Raw genomic sequence first — 16090 nt, forward strand, 5'->3', positions numbered from 1 at the left:
TGTAAAAAGTTTACACAAAGAACTATCATGGGGACTTCCCTGGTGGTCCAGGGTTTAACAATCCACCTTCCAATGCAGGGGACGCGGGTTCGATCCATGGTTGGGGAAGTAAGATCCCACATGCCGCAGGGCAACTAAGCCCATGTGCCAAAACTACAGAGCCTGCGTGCCACGACTAGAGAGAAGCCTGTGCACCGCAATGAAGACCTGATGCAGCCATAAATAAATATTAACCAAAACAATAAATAAAAATAAAATCATGTACTATCACACCATTATTCATCTTAAAAGACATTTTAATGCTATAAAATGGGTCAGTCCTTCTAAAAAGGGGCAGTGGTAAATTTACAATAGCATAGTTTGCATGTATGACAGTAAAACAAATTCCAGGGGAGAAACAAAACTTTATATTACTGTATTACTCATTCATCGGTTTTGTCAATTTACGAGTCTATATCTAGCTTGTTCTTAAGCTTTATCATGGTTCTTGAGAAAAACCCTGTTTCATTTTGGTTATCTTGTGGGAAAGGGAAGCCACACCCAACATAGTTCCACTGAATTTGGAATGTTCCACCAGAGCTGAGAGAGGCTGAGGACCAAGAGAGCAACCACCAGCCCCTCCTCCCCCTACTGCTTGAGGGGGCAGGTGGCCAGGTGGTGGGACTCAGAGCCAGCGGGCACCCTGATTACCCAGCACAGCGTAGCAAGACGTTTACCTGAAAGGGATGCTGCAGACCAAGGAGACTTTTGTTAGAGACCCTGGCCCATCAGTGCATCTGCAGGCTTTTGGAAACCACCCTTCTATCAGACTCCTTTATGTGAACACTGAGGCCCAGAGAGAGGAGGTGGTTTACCCAAAGTCACACAGAAAATCAGTGAAGAGCTGGGGCTAGAACCTGGGTCTCTGGCCTGTCAGCTCCATATTCTCGCCACCCCTCTGGGCTCTGGGGCTCCCGGTAGTCTCCTTTCCTGACCCTGAAAGAGGCTCACAGGTCCTGCCATGTTGCCATAAACTCTTCAGGGTTCCAGCTCTGGAGGCCAGAGATAGGCTGCTGCTGGGCTGCAGAGGATCAAGTTACCTGCTTGGAGTGGGTCCCTCCCAGGAGCCAGCCGCTCTCCAGCTTGGCAGGAGGACAGTTAGGCGAGGCTGTGCTCATGGAAGATGCCAGAGCTTCTACAATGGAGGGCTTCAGCGATCCAACACCTCCTTTGGGGCTACTGTCACCAAATCCAAGCTGACACCCTGGCTCTGGGCAGAGGATGGCGGGGGTGGGTAGGGGGGTGGGGTCTGGTTGTTCAGAAGGCTCTGCCAGGTATGGGAGGGAAGGGGGTGGGAGGGCTTGGCCTCTGCAAGGCGGCTTCTTTCCCTCCTCCTCGAGGGCTTTGCTTAGGCTATGCCTTTTTCCTGCTTCTGTTTCCTCTTAGACACGCCTGCCTCCACAAAGCCTCTTTGACTGGGGACCTGAGGTCTGGTCTACATTTTGGGCCTCCGTCACCTAATCTGTGAAATGGACAGTTGTGAGCATGGGAATATATCTAAGGGTCCTGTCAGCACAGACGTTGAGCCTCTCAGGTCAGTTCCGTGGTGGGTGCACTCCCAGATGAGGACGTGGACCCTTGGCAGCCCAGATGGCTGATTCCTACCCTGAGCGGAAGAGTAGCTACCCTTAATTTTTCTACCTTATGTCAGTGCCTCAAATCAGGAAGAAAATCCTGTTAACCATATGTTCCAGGCACCTGGAAGGTCTCAATAAATATTTGTCGAATGGATGAAAGAATATTAAGGTTTAGCATAAGGTTATTTTTAAGAAAGGTGCCACTTTAAAAAAGAGAATCAGGGCTTCCCTGGTGGCGCAGTGGTTGAGAGTCCACCTGCCGATGCAGGGAGCACGGGTTTGTGCCCCGGTCTGGGAGGATCCCACATGCCGCGGAGCGGCTAGGCCCGTGAGCCATGGCTGCTGAGCCTGCGCACCCGGAGCCTGTGCTCCGCAACGGGAGAGGCCACAACAGTGAGAGGCCCGCGTACCGCAAAAAAAAAAAAAAAAAAAAAAAGAGAATCAAAGACCTAGTCCAGCTGTGCTCATCTGACAAAAAGGAAATAGTCCTGATGAAGGTCCTTTCTTGTTAAAGGTCACACAGAGAATATACATGGGGCCAGGCAGGTGCCCTGAGCCCAGCTCTTTGAGTGCTGCTCTTCTGATGGGTGAGAGCCCATCGAGGGTCAGGGCTGAATGAACAACCCCACTACTCCACCCTCAAATCTGTAGCTTCCAGGGACACTCTCAGTCTTCAGTGGGCACCCTGAGCTTCTTGAAAATTCCCTGTCATTCCTTGGGCTAGCTTGCTCCACTCTACACCCCCTTCTTTTGAATTTCCCCCAAGTTCCCCATCTTCTGCTGTAAGCTGTGTGACCTTGAGGAAGTTGCTCAGCTTCTCTGAGCTTGCATCATTAAATTGAGAGAAACATTACTGATCCTGAAGGGTTGCTGTGAGGTTCACAAGCTCTAGCAGAGAGAGTGCATGATAAAGTCAACATTTATGGGACACCCCCCCTTACTCTTTGCCAGACACATGTGAGACACAGGATCATTTCTTGCACAAAGCAGGGTAGGGGTTAAGCAGAAATTAGATTCACAGGCAGGCAGGGCCGACCTGAGTTAGAATTCTGGCCCTACCACCGACTCACTATGTGACCCTGGCAAGTCACGTAGCCTTTCTAGGACTCTCTTTTCTCATCTGTAAAATGGAGATATTAATAACTACCTTGCTGGGTAGTTGAGAGGATTAAACATGAACACTATAAACACCCAGTGTTTGGCATATGGTGCTCAGTGAAGGGCAGCCTTCATGCATTTCTTTCTCCATGAAGTGCCCACTGGGCCAGTGCTGTACTCCTACCCTTCCCCCACGCCCTGCACACTCCCGCCTCCCAGGTCCTCAGGTAAGCACTTGCTCCTTGTGTGTAGTAAGTCCTCAGTTCAAGGCTGTGGAATCCTACTTGGGTCTAATAAGGAGCACCAAAATAAAGGGAAATGAGGAGGCCCCAAGATGCGGAGCTTGGAGTGAGGGTGCTGTGCTTGGCTGGCAGCCAGCAGGCCTGGCCCTGAGCCCCCGGCAATCACCTTTCTAAATCATATCCTTCCCTCCAAGCAAGCAAGCCGGCCCTGGTGGAGGCCCTGGCCAAGCACAGCAGAACCTTTGTGAGCTCTTGGCTCTCCCTACAGCTCCCCGCCTCATCCTGTCATCACCTGCAAGGAGCCCTGGGGCGGGGCTCCAGGCAGGGGAGCAGAGCAGTTCCCAGGCTCCCTGGGCCCCATCACCTCCAACAATCGCTAACTGCCTGAGCCTGGCATTCAAGGCTCGAGGGTCTGGCCTCAGCCCGCCCTCCAGTCACATCTCCCTTCAGGGCCCCTCCTCCCCTCCCGGGCTGCCACCTGGTCTTTGATTCTCTGGAGAGGTGTTCACAGGGCCAGGGCTGTGGAGAGGCAGGAAGAGGCCGTCACTCCAGGAGAGGTCAGCATTGTGTCCCCATCCTCTGCTGCTCTTAGAACACCACACTTCATCGCCACCCTGGCCAGTCCTAACCACTCAGACCTCAGTTTAAGTCTCCACTGGCTGGATGGCTGCAGGCCCGAGAGTCTCTTTCTTCCCTTGTACAGAGAGAGGAAACCCCTGCCTAGAGCAGGGCCTAGTGGAGCAGCTTTCTGTCCACTCAGGGACGCGAGGAGACCCCTTAGACTCTATCCTGGCCCCCCCACCACAACCCAGGAATGGCTGTGCCAGGTGCCTCATCACCACCCAAGGACAGCTTGGGCTCCAGAAACCTGACTCTGAAACCTCCGTCTCTCTGAGGTTTAGGCTTGTATGAGTCACTGCTCAGAACTCTACCCCTGCAGCTTGGACCCTGGGTAGTCCCTCTTCATTCATCAGGTCCAGCTGCGGAGGTGCCCCTGTGACATTCTCGCTGAACACTGCCCTACTGCCCATCACTGCCACCGTGGCAGAGCCTCTGCCCATCTCCTTCACCACTGGATTCCCAGGGCCTAGAAGAAGGTAGGGGCTCAAAAACAAGAACAGCCTGCCTGGCCCAGGATCTCCACCCCCTTTGTTGTCAGCATCCAAACCCACCTTCACGTCACTGATAAGTAAGCGTTTCAACATGAAAAAAAATCATAAAGTCAGACAAATGACAAATGGAGAAAACATACACAAGCCAGAATGCTAATTCCCTTAACATTTTATAAAGTGATAGGAAAAATACCTTTGTTCATATTTTTTTATCCAATTGGAAAGAAGTAAAACCTACAAAAAAGAGAAAAGTAAACATTTATACCTGTGAAAAGATGCTTAACCTCACTCAAAACAAAAGAAAAATCAACTAAAAATAACAGTGAAATGTACTTTTTGAGCTGTGGCCCGCAGACTGGCTTAGATGAAATAGGATGCTATTTATGAGATCTACTTGCATGTGTTTGCAATAATGGATAAGGATATTCATTGCAGTATTTTTTAGAACGATAATGGACCAGATAGTAACCATTTTAGGCTTGAGGACCATACGGGCTCATTGCTACAAGAATAGGCAGTGGGCCAGATTTAGTCAGCAGGCCACAGTTTGCCAACCCCTGGTTCAGATTAATAAAAGATTAGAAATGCTCTCCATGTCCATCAGTAGAAGAATGGCTAAACACACATGACATATCCCTAGGATGGAACATGCCTGCAGAAGAAATGTGCTCATCAGTTGTCTCCAACTACGTTGTGAAAGGAACACATCCTGTGTAACCTAGAACTCCCTAGGAAAATACAGAAGAGCCACAAATAACTTCCTCTGGAAGGAGGAAACTGGGAGTCCAAGGGAGCAAGTGTGGGAGGAAAGCTTTGCAAAGCATACCCCATTGCTCAGTTTGAAATGTATGCATACTGTAAACACACATTAACTTAAAAACAGAATTAGTCCCCTAGTCCCCCAAACAAAAATGTTCCCTGAAATAAACGGACCTGTGGTGAAATAAGTTCGGTCCATACAGGGTTAAGCAAAGTTAAAGTGTCTTTGCGCAGGACTTGGGGCAGGGGTGTGGGGGTGTGTGTGGCCTTTAATATGCTGCTGTGCCTTGTGACTCCCAAGGAAGACACTATATGTGGCACTTCCTACGATTATTGTGGTACCATGTTTCCACAGAGCATCTCTGGGGTCTACTATTCTGTGACTAGACCTCTAAGAGCAAGCACAAATGCCTTCACCCTCACTATATTCTCTCTCCCTCCCTCCCTCCCTCCTCCCTCCCCCTCTCTCCCCCTCTCCCTCTCTCCCTCTCTCTCTCTCTCTCTCTCTCTCTCTCTCTCACACACACACACACACACACACTCACACTCACACACACTCACACACACATAAGGTACCAAAGAACTTCCTTAAGGGCATTCCTCAGGTGACTGATCTCATGAGATGCTCTGTGGTCACATATTCTTGGGAAACGCTGTTCTGCCAATGCAGATGATAAATTATCGCTTACACTTCTCACAGATTTTACAGCTTCTCTGCCTTTGCTCACACCATCCCTTCCATCTGGACTGCTCTTTGTTTTAACCCACTTCTTCCTGCCAAGTTCCAGCTTATCTGTCGAGGCTTGGGTCTCATGCTTTCTGCACCATGATGAAGACTTCTTAGATCCTGGCAAAATCCTAGAGATGCCTGACAAGGGTCCCAGACCCTTGCTGAAAGAAAGAAAGAAATTACTGAGTGCAATAGAGGAATGCCTGAGGGAGGGAGGAGAAAGGGACAGAGGGCTGGATGGGTGGAGGGTTAGACTGCTGTGGGTGACTGTGATTGGGTTAATGAGTGGGGATGCAGTAGCTTGTTATACCTGTGTCCACAGATCTGTTCATCGTGGATGGCACCGGCAGAACTTCAGCTCTGTAGATCTGACTGATTGCCCCAAAGCAGCTTGTTGGCCTGTTCTTGGGCAGTCCCAGGAAGAGGGGAGAGGTCCCTCTCTCCCAAGCCTCTCCCCTGGGCCCTCATCCCTATCCAAAGCCCCACCAAGAAAAATGCCCACCTTTGGCTGTGGATCTGGGGATGTCTTGCCACATTATGTGTTCCTGCCCTTGTCTGCATGGGCACTCCCTAGGAAGTGGGCATCCCCTGAGTTGTTTTGAACAGAGAACCTGTGGGGGTCTGTAGAAACTGAGGTTTCCTCACTCCCCACCCGACTCTGCAGCCTGCTAGACACCCCAACACTGTGCCTCTAGGGGGCCCTATGAGAGTAGACCGGCACAGGGATCCAAAATGGAGAGGCCAATTCACCTGCTTATCTTTAAGCAAGCTTCCTCATAAGCAATTTCCTCTGGAACCTTCAGCAAAGTGCCTAACCTCTTTGAACCCTATTTTCCCCTCACTCCACAATGGGCATGTCTACCTCATTGACTACTTATGAATATAAGTTAAACAAAGTAGATGAAAGTATCTGGCACATAGTAGGGTTTTTGCAGCAGTTTCTCTCTCCCTTTTTCCCCAGTGTGGATTCTGAGCTGCTAGAGACTGCTTCTTCGTTTTCCATTGTGTGGTGTCAGGACACTGAAAGAAGGATAAATTGGGACGGATGGGAGAAGGCAGCCGTGGCCCAGTCTGTGCCAAGTACAGGTAGGCAAATTTCAAAAGCAGCCTCAGCCCCAGGGAAGGCTTCCCTGAGCCTTTCCCTTCAAGGGCTGCTTTGATCATTCGGCTTGTGACCAGCTGGTTTTCTCGTCAGTCTCCCCTCTCACCCCCACCCACCTTCCGCAGATGTAGATTCCCCTCAGATCAGGTGCTGGGGATGACTCACCTCTAGGTCCCCAAGCCCCCCTCAGTGCTTGGCACAGAGCAGGCTCACCAGACGGAGTAGTGGAAAAGGCTAGTCTCTTCAGTTGTCACTGAAGATCCCTTAAAGAACAGTTTTACTTGCTGCCGAGAGGGTGCCAAGCTCTCGGCAAGAGAGAGCAGGCGCTGGTAGCCCAGGCAAGGAGAAGGGATGAGGTTGTGAGAGGCAGGGATAGACAGAGCTGGATGAGGGACAAGCTACTTTGTGATCTGCCCTTGGGCATTCATTCATTCAACACAATGAACAAATATTAAGTGCCTAGTGTTCGCCAGGCTCTCTGCACGTTCTGGCTTGTGATACTGCAGGGTATTGGTCAAGAGTGATGTGGATCTGGCTCTATGCGTTCTCGGGCAAGTTGCTTAACGTCTCTGAGCCTCAGTGATAGCATCAGCAGTAAGGTCAATGTTTCACAAGGTTGTTCTGAGAATAATATCAGTTTATTTATGTAAATTGCTTGACACAGTTCCTGCTAGATTACTGTTTACAGATATAATTGTTAAAGACAATAATAATCCTGACTCAGTCCTGTGTGGGTAGAGCCAGGGCCCCAACAAGCCTTGGAGTCCAGGCCAGCGATCCAGTTCCTTCATCTGAGAGCTGAAAAAACTGGGACCAGAGAAGACAGAGGAGGAACAGGAACAGATCCCTGGCCAGGGGCTTTCAGGGCACTCTTTCCATCTGAGCTGTTGTTTTTCCCTAAGCTCAGAGCCTGCAGAGCAGGCATGCATGCCGATTCGCCAAGTACTCCTCTGGGGAAAGTGGTATGTAAAGCTGGGGCGCAGCTTGCACATAACAGTGCAATAAAGGCAACTTCCGGGATTCACAGCTGAGGATGTACTTAAGATGCAATCCACTGCTGGGCCTGCGATATTCTGCTCTGAGCACCTCCTCTCTCTGGCTGTCCCTTCTGCTGAATTACAGCCTGGCCCAGGAGAGTTTATTACTTCAGCCCCAGAACATTCTCTTACTGGAGTCTGAGGCAATAATAATGATACAAGTGTATTTGTAAGATTTTCCAGATTCCATCGTGCTGTCATATCCTTAATTTCATCTGACCTCCACAACATTTTTTAACAGATGGAGAAACTGAGGCACAAGGAGTTAAGTAACTTACCTGAGGTCCTGGTACCAGGCAAGGTATTGTCACAAACTCTAGCGTTTATTCAATGACTTAAAATAAAAGCGGATACTCACTAGGTGCCTCATGGAAGCCAGTCTCCATTCGAAATGCTCTACCAACATTGAGTCCCGGTAACCCTCACAAGCACCCTCTGTGGCAGAAACTTACTATTCTTTCCCAGATGACAGAGGACAAGTAACTGACCCAAGGATACACAGCTCTAGCAGGTGGCAGAGCTAGGGTTCAAATCCAGGTAGGTGGGCTCCATAATCCCCATTCTTAATCTCTATGTCAGGGTTTCTCAGCCTTGTGCTACGGACATCTGGGGCCAGAAAATCCTCTGTTCTGGGGGCCTATTCTGTGCGATGTAGGATGTTCAGCAGCATCTCTAGGCTCTACACACTACACGCCAGTAGCTTCCCCACCACCACTACCACCATAGTGGTGACAACCAAAAATGCCTCCAAACATTGCCAAATGTCACTTGGGAGGTAAAATCGCCTCTGGTTGAAAACTACTGCTCTGTTATGCTATTCTAAAATGATAATATGTATAGTTTTTTTTTTAAATATAGCAACCTCTGATTTCAGACAAAATATGTTCTGCAGACCTCTTTCCAAAATGAATCAACATTCAGATTCAAACAACCTTAACTGCTCACCTCCTATGCCCAGGCAATTTATAGACCATTTAAAAAATGAATTGATGCTTAGGGAAATCAAGCAACTTGCCCAGAATAACAAAGCTGGTATGTCGCAGAACAAGAACACGAACATCAGTCTCAAGGTCCACGTGACAAACTTTTCTGGTAGTATTCATTCTAAAGTGACATATTCTGTATCTTCTCAATTCTAAGATACATTTTCTCCCCACAATTTAATAGTTTGGAAATTGAGATGCAACTAAAACCAATATTTGTTTACATAGCATAGAAACTTTTTTATTCTCCCCAAAGCTGCTATTTAATTAAAATTGTGTCCCATAACTAATAGCCTCTTAGAATTGAGAATTGAGGGCAGGAGCTGTGAATGTGGGAGATGCTGATGGAGTCAGACGGGAAGGAAAGACAGAGCAGTAGCCCTTCCTGTACTGGGATGTTGCCTGGTCCTCTACGCCAGCCGTTCCACCAAAACCCTGCCTCCTTCCCTGCTGACCCCTATCCAGCCTTTGTAACCTAGCTCATACCACACTCCTCCGAGAAGTCTTTCCAGGTCCTTTGCCATGAAGCTCACCCTTTCTAATTTCATCTACAGACTTTTTTTCTTTCAGAGCATTTCAGGGACATGATGGAACATATAGCTGACTAAACACTTTCTCCTTAATCATGGTTGATACTAGCATCCTTGCTTTACAGATGAGAAGACTGAGGCCCAGAGAGGGGCAGCAACTTGCCTAGCCTCTGTCTCAAGGGCAGGGAAGAGAAGTGAGTCTCCAGGTCCTTCATATCAGTACTCAAGCTTGTTCTGGGATAGTTAACCATAACCAGCTGGTTAGCAGTCAGGTTAGCAGAGACTTTCCCTTGGAGAAAGTATTATTCCATGCTGTGGTGAGGTTTGACCACGACTACAATAAACGCCGTGGTATCTGTACTCAGAGTGGTGAAGTGGTTTGCCTAAGGCCCCACAACTCCCAAGTAGCAGCCTTCAGACTGGGTCTCCTCACACCAAACCTCTGCTCTTTCCCCTGTTCCTTACTGCTGGCTTGTCCAACCTTCTCTCACTCCGATGCTTCCAGCTCCTGGGCAGGCCTGCATCCACTCTCACAAGCAGGAAAAGGACAGCAGCTCTTCCAGGCCTCCCTCAGAGAACGAGCACCCACATCCCTGCTCTCATGATGTCACAGGGGTTGTGGTCTGGCCCCTCCAGCATTGCCCACCAATGATCTAACTCTTCTAGAGCTGGATTCGAATCCTGCATCCAGCACAGTGACGAGCACAGGACCCTGCCCAAGCCCCAGACTCCAAACCAGAGAGCAAGAGGGCTGCAGGAGGTCCCCGTGATGGTGCATTTTCACAAGTCAGTTGGGGACGACCCTGCCAACCCCACAGGTTGTTATGAAGACTGAAATGACGATGCCTGTGAAGACCCTTTATGCACTGTCAAGCGCTGCGGCAGGGCTGGGGCTGGCTGTGCAGTGTATGCAAGGACACAGGCTCTGGCTTTAGACAGACGTGGACTGCGTGACGGCGGGCAAATAATTTCTTTGAAATTCAGTTCTCTCATGGGGATAATATATCAACCTCATCAAAATATGAGTCTTAAATGAGAATATACGCATAAAGCATCTCACACAGTGCCTGGCATACAGGAGGCACTCAATAAATATTCAATTCCTCCCTAAGTATAAGCAGCATTACATGAAGCACAGCAGAAATCAATACTTCAATTCTATTATTTAAGCACACTGACAAATCTCATGCTGTGGGTAGCGACGCTAACCTCAAATGAGCACTGAGATTACCAATGACTTTAAAGCACCAGCAACCACCTTTGTGTTTAGTCATCTATCTTCCAGGGGGACTGCAAAGCTGGAAAAGGAACTGCAGTCCAGAGGAAAACGCCACTATGTAATGGAGGTAAATTAACAATGTACATCTCCCTCTCCACACTGTTTCAGGTCTGCTCCGCTTCCCTATAAAAAGGCTGGAGCTGAGACACAAGAAGGTTCTAAAGAGGGCAATGAAAATTATATGGGCTGTGGTTTGAGAAGGGAAGGAAGAGAAGAAAAAAACAAGGCAGAAATTACTTGACATAGAAAGGAAGGGGTAAGACAGGTGATAAATAGAAGGGTATTATATGGCAGGGGAGGGTGGTGAGTCACATGCCAAGGTTGTTATTGTGGCAGGGCCTGGGGGGACCAAAGGGAACATGTCTCAAGACCTGGAACACTTTGGAAGAAAGATTATACAAATCACAGACATTACTAATTATGATTAACAGTGACCAATGTGGGGTTTGCTTTTTTAGTTCAACCATGTTCTCTCATTTTCTAAACATGCCCAGAAGCTGCAGGCCAGACTTCACCACACACCTCCCCTTTGAAAGGCTCTATTCCTATGGCCAGTTCACACAGACAAGGGGTTGAGGTTCAGCATTTCTTGGAAGATTCCCCTGACCAGAGGGTGATGGCCAACTCCTGAGTGGGAATTTCAAGGGTTTTCATGGATTGGCCCCTAACTGCCTTTACATCTTTATCTCCAGTTGCTTTCCCCTTCCCTCAATCTTCCAGCCACTCTGAATTTCCCATTGGTCCTGGAACACATCATGTGTCCATTCATTCAACAAATATGGAGCACCAGCTACCTGCCAACACTATTAAAGGCAATGGGATACAACCACAGCAAACATTACAAGGTCCCGGCCCTTGTAGAACTTATATACTAGTGCAGGAAGTCAACTTATTTTTAGAAAAGATAAGCTAGTTTCAAAAGCATCATCAGAGAAAGCTGCTCTTTGGAGATAATGTTTAAGCAAAGATCTGAATGATGTGAAAAATGAGCTAGGAACTAATTGGGCTAACAGCTGTCATGGCACAGCAAGTGTAAAGGTCGTGAACAAGCTTCTCTGAATGTGCCTGGTGAGTGGGAGAAACAAAAAAGACCGTAGTAGCTGGGCAGAGTGAACAGGAATCAGACTAGGAGATGTGGCCAGGGGTAGGCATGGACTAGATTGCGTAGGGCCTTAGGGTCATGGTTGGAGTTTGGATTCTGGCCTAAGACCACTGGAAGGGTCTGAGAAAAGGAGGTTCATGATAACTCTGCCTGTTACATGGAAAACAGACTTGGAGAAAAAGACAAAGTGAGAGGTGATAGTGGTTTGAACTGAGGTGGTAACAGCAGAGGTGGTGAGAAGCAACTGGGCACAGGTGATGGGGATGCACTGGCGACAGACACTTGAGCTGGGCCTTGAAGAATCAGCAGCCTAACAACTTGCCATCAGGGCCAATGACTTATCTTTGTAGCCCAAACACTTGGAATAATGCTTGGCATGATGTGTGTTAAATGGAACTGGAAAAGTGGCAACAAATCTTTTGGAAGAAAAATATTTTCATGTAACTAATCTTGAGTGTTCCATTTCAGAATGCTATACAATCCTTCTGAAAATGAGAAAAATAAATACATTGTAGAAAATAAGGAAAAGTTTTAATCCCCCATACTCCCACCACCTACCTAGAGACGAACATTAGTATTTTGGTGTACCTCCTCCCACCCCAGTCTTTTCACACAGATTTTTCTTTAAAGGCGAGGATTTCCACTCTGAGGAGCAGCCTGCTCTACCAGCGATAGTTGGCCGGGTTGACTGCCACTCCACAGCTGCATGGCCTTTTACAAGTCACTTTCAGATCCATAAAATGAGGATAGTAACACCTACTGCCTCGGGTTACTGTGAGCCTAAATAAAATGATTCATACAAAGTACCTAATATGATGCTTGGAGCATAGTAAGTGCTCAGTACATAGTAGCTGCTATTAATAAAAGGAAGTCCAAATCCCACAAGGCACAATTATAAGGAAAGCTTTCAACATCTCATTTTTTAGGAAAAAGGCTTTGAAAACCCACACTGTAACCACATGTATCCTTCCAAAGAAAAATAATCATACCAAGAATAGGAATTTGCCAAATAAGATGTAGCAATATCAAATATTTTTAAAACCAAAATTTTACGGTATGCAAAACAGCAGTGTGCCAAGAACTAACCCCAGACCCCGGCCTGTTTAATAAACCTCTCTCCTACAAAGCTGACATACTTATGGGATTACTGTTTACATTAATAAGTTTGAAGGGTGGACACTGCTCACCTGCCAAGAAATGATTCTTTCAGGCTTTCCATCTTCAGTTTCGTCTGTGTGGTAGGACAGAGCACAGCACTGTTGGGACACTTTGGTTCTCCCCTGGCCTCTGCCACCACCGAGTGGTGTGATCCTGAGCAAGCTGTCCTGTCTAGTCCTCTGTAAAATGAAGCGTCATCTGTGTAACTCTACTGCTCTAAACTCTACCATGCAGATTTTAATTTAATATGTATAATACCGGTTTAAGGAAGAAATATCACAACTCAATCGGGTATCTTGAAAGCCTTAAATAGCAGGTGATGACTGGAGACAAGAGCATGTCTCACACTTTTCTAGGTCTAGCTAGGGCATCACCTCCTCTAGTCACTCAGGGCCCTCCCTTCACACCGTGGGTTTTCCGCCAGCTAGGGTGACCATACGTCCTGGTTTGTTCCAGACAGTCCTGCTTTATCTGTTGTTCTGGCATAACTAATAATCGTACCCTTACACTATCAAAAGTGTCCCGGTTGGGATGATCAGTGATAGGATTACCCTACCCTTAGCCCTGCTCCTGGCAGCTCCTGGCTTGCATGTCTGGCTCCCCCATGTGACTGAGCTCACTGAGGGTACGGGCTCAGTCTTACCTTTGCATCCATGGCATGGGATTCATCTCATTCATCTTTGTATCCATGACCCTAGCCTCATGCCTGAGGCTAAATTTAGATTAAGCACCACAGGCATTCAATACAATATTTGAAATAAGAATGAAAAGCAAATATGAGACAAGGAATTAGATTTGCAAATCTTTACATCACGTTAGAATCACGGTTCCACCTTTCACTAGCTGTGTGGCTTTCTAATCGTTAGGTTTTCACCTGAAAAAAATACGGACAATATTACCTTTTTCATAGGGTGAAAAAGTTTAAATGAGATAATTCAGGTAAAGTGCTTGAGCACAGCACTGGAATACAGCGAGCACTCTTCCCTAGCAGCAGCTGCTACCAGACAATGATGAACACTCCTCCTGCTGCCGCAACTCTGCTCTAAGAAATGTAAACCAACACCTAACAAGCATCCAGTAGGCACTCAATAAGTGTGCACTAAACGAATACTTGGTCTTATGCTAGACCAAGCTGGCAGCAGACCAGATTCTTGGATTACAAAATGCATTAATCAAAGTTATAATTTAGTGGGACTTCCCTGGCGGTCCAGTGGTCAAGACTCCGTGCTTTCACTGCAGGGGGCACGGGTTTATTCCCTGGTAGGGGAACTAAGATCCCACATGCTGCGGCCAAAAATAAAAAGAAAAAAATTACAATTTATAAGTCAAAAGGTTTGACTCTTCTAAGTCCAGTTTAAGTAATAACAAAAGAAAACCGCACCTCATATCCACGAGAACAGAACATACAACACAGCAGCACTACCTGGCCATATCCTAGACATGTTAATTAACAGCATTTAAACTTCATCCTTGTTATAACTATGACCTCTTTTAAAAGTTATTTTTCTACAAGCATGCCAACTTGGATATTTTGGTCCATCTCTTCTCTTTTTGAACTGTCAGCCTCTCAAGTTTTATGTGATTAATGTATATAGAGAAAATTAGAAAAGGCTTCAGATTGAGTCAACAGTAGTTTTCTTTATCCCTCAATTACAATATCCTCTTTGCAGTGTATCCTTCTTGAACATTTGGAATGAATTAAGACTTTAAACTTCCAGATGTTTAAACTACTACTGTAAATTCAAACTCATTAAAAAGGGCAGATTTACTACCTCTACTTAATTTTGAAGTCTGTTGTTCACCCTGTCCGAATAATTTATGAAACCAAATACAGTGGCAGGTAGTGTATTCTATTTATATAGTATTCACAGTGAGAAATAAGGGGCATTTTAAAAGGTCTGGAAATTAACTGCCACTTTAGCCAACCTATAGATCACATTTGTTTCTAAGCTAGTAATTGTTTCCTGAAACTGATCTAGTAGAGATTTTTATGCTAATCTGTACTAAAAATTACTTTGCTTTTTCTGGCCACAAAAAGCTGGCTACAGAGGAACATTTGATTACAGCAAGAAGACAGCTGCAGCCACTCTAGTGAAGTAAATGGACCTGGATCTACAGCCCTTTGTGGTAGTGTCTTGGCAGCCAAACAAAGGTGGCAGCATTTCTACACCTAGTTTGCAAAGTCTCAGAAGTTTCAGGCTTGTTTTTTTGTTTTGCAAGGAACCCACATTGACTATAATGAGCACATTTTAGAGATGCTGTGCTGAAAGTTGGCAATGGATAAAGCAAGAACATAAAAGAAGCCTATTCCTAAAGCAAATATTTCTCTTACAAACCTTAAGAATGAAGTGGCTTTCATAATCAGTTTTAAGATTGAAGGATTGGATTGAAGTACCTGGCTCTGGCACTTAATAGCTATAATTCGGGGCAATTCATTTACCTCTGTGAGCCTGAACTTCTCAACTGAAAAATGGGGATAATTCTTGCCTGAATTTTTCTTAGAACTTGAATGATACAATCAAGGTGCTTTGTAAGCTCTAGAGTATCGTATAAATATTAATAAACACTGCAAGTACAATTTTCCTGTTTTATGAATTACTCACTTTAAATAGCATTTAAAAAGTGGCTGTCCCTAATATGAAACAAAAACCAGATCCAACGAAGTTACTGCAGAGGAAATGGCCACAAGAGGAGTGGGCAGTGGGGGGGTCTCTTTCAACTCAATCAACTACTATTTACTTCAAGGGGCCATTGTTAAGAATTAAATAAAAATTACATAAAATTATTAATAACGCATTTGTTCTCATCAATTTACAGGTAACAAATTCTATGTTAGGCTTCAGCTTTTTTTCCCCCAAAATGAGAGTGGATATGTCAAAAGCAAAAATTCCTCCAATTATATATATTAAATCTTGAATGTATTTCCTAGTATCTTTTGAAAACTGTTTAGATATGATACAGAAAATTTTTAATATTTATTTGGCTGTGCCGGGTCTTAGTTGCTGCACGCGGGGTCTTCATTGCCATGTGTGAGATCTTTAGTTGCGGCATGTGGAATCTAACTGCCCGACCAGGGATCAAACCCGGGCCCCCTGCATTGGAAGTGCAGACTCTTAACCACTGGACCACCAGGGAAGTCCCCAGAATTTTTTTTTAAATCGCACAAGGCTTTTATAGATACCCTAATGTGTTATTTTCTTTTCATTTCAATAATCTGATCCACTTAACTATAAGCTATGTGTGTTTGTGTGTGTGTGGTTATAAATAAGTACAACTGTAGTCCTATGGGCCAACCCTAGGCTGTAAGCTCTGTAAGGAAGTGCATGTTATTGCCAGCACTTA

Source organism: Aethalodelphis obliquidens, unplaced genomic scaffold (genome assembly GCF_003676395.1).
Source record: "Aethalodelphis obliquidens isolate GAN/ISIS:26980383/991018 unplaced genomic scaffold, ASM367639v1 scaffold50, whole genome shotgun sequence".
Lineage (NCBI taxonomy): Eukaryota > Metazoa > Chordata > Mammalia > Artiodactyla > Delphinidae > Aethalodelphis > Aethalodelphis obliquidens.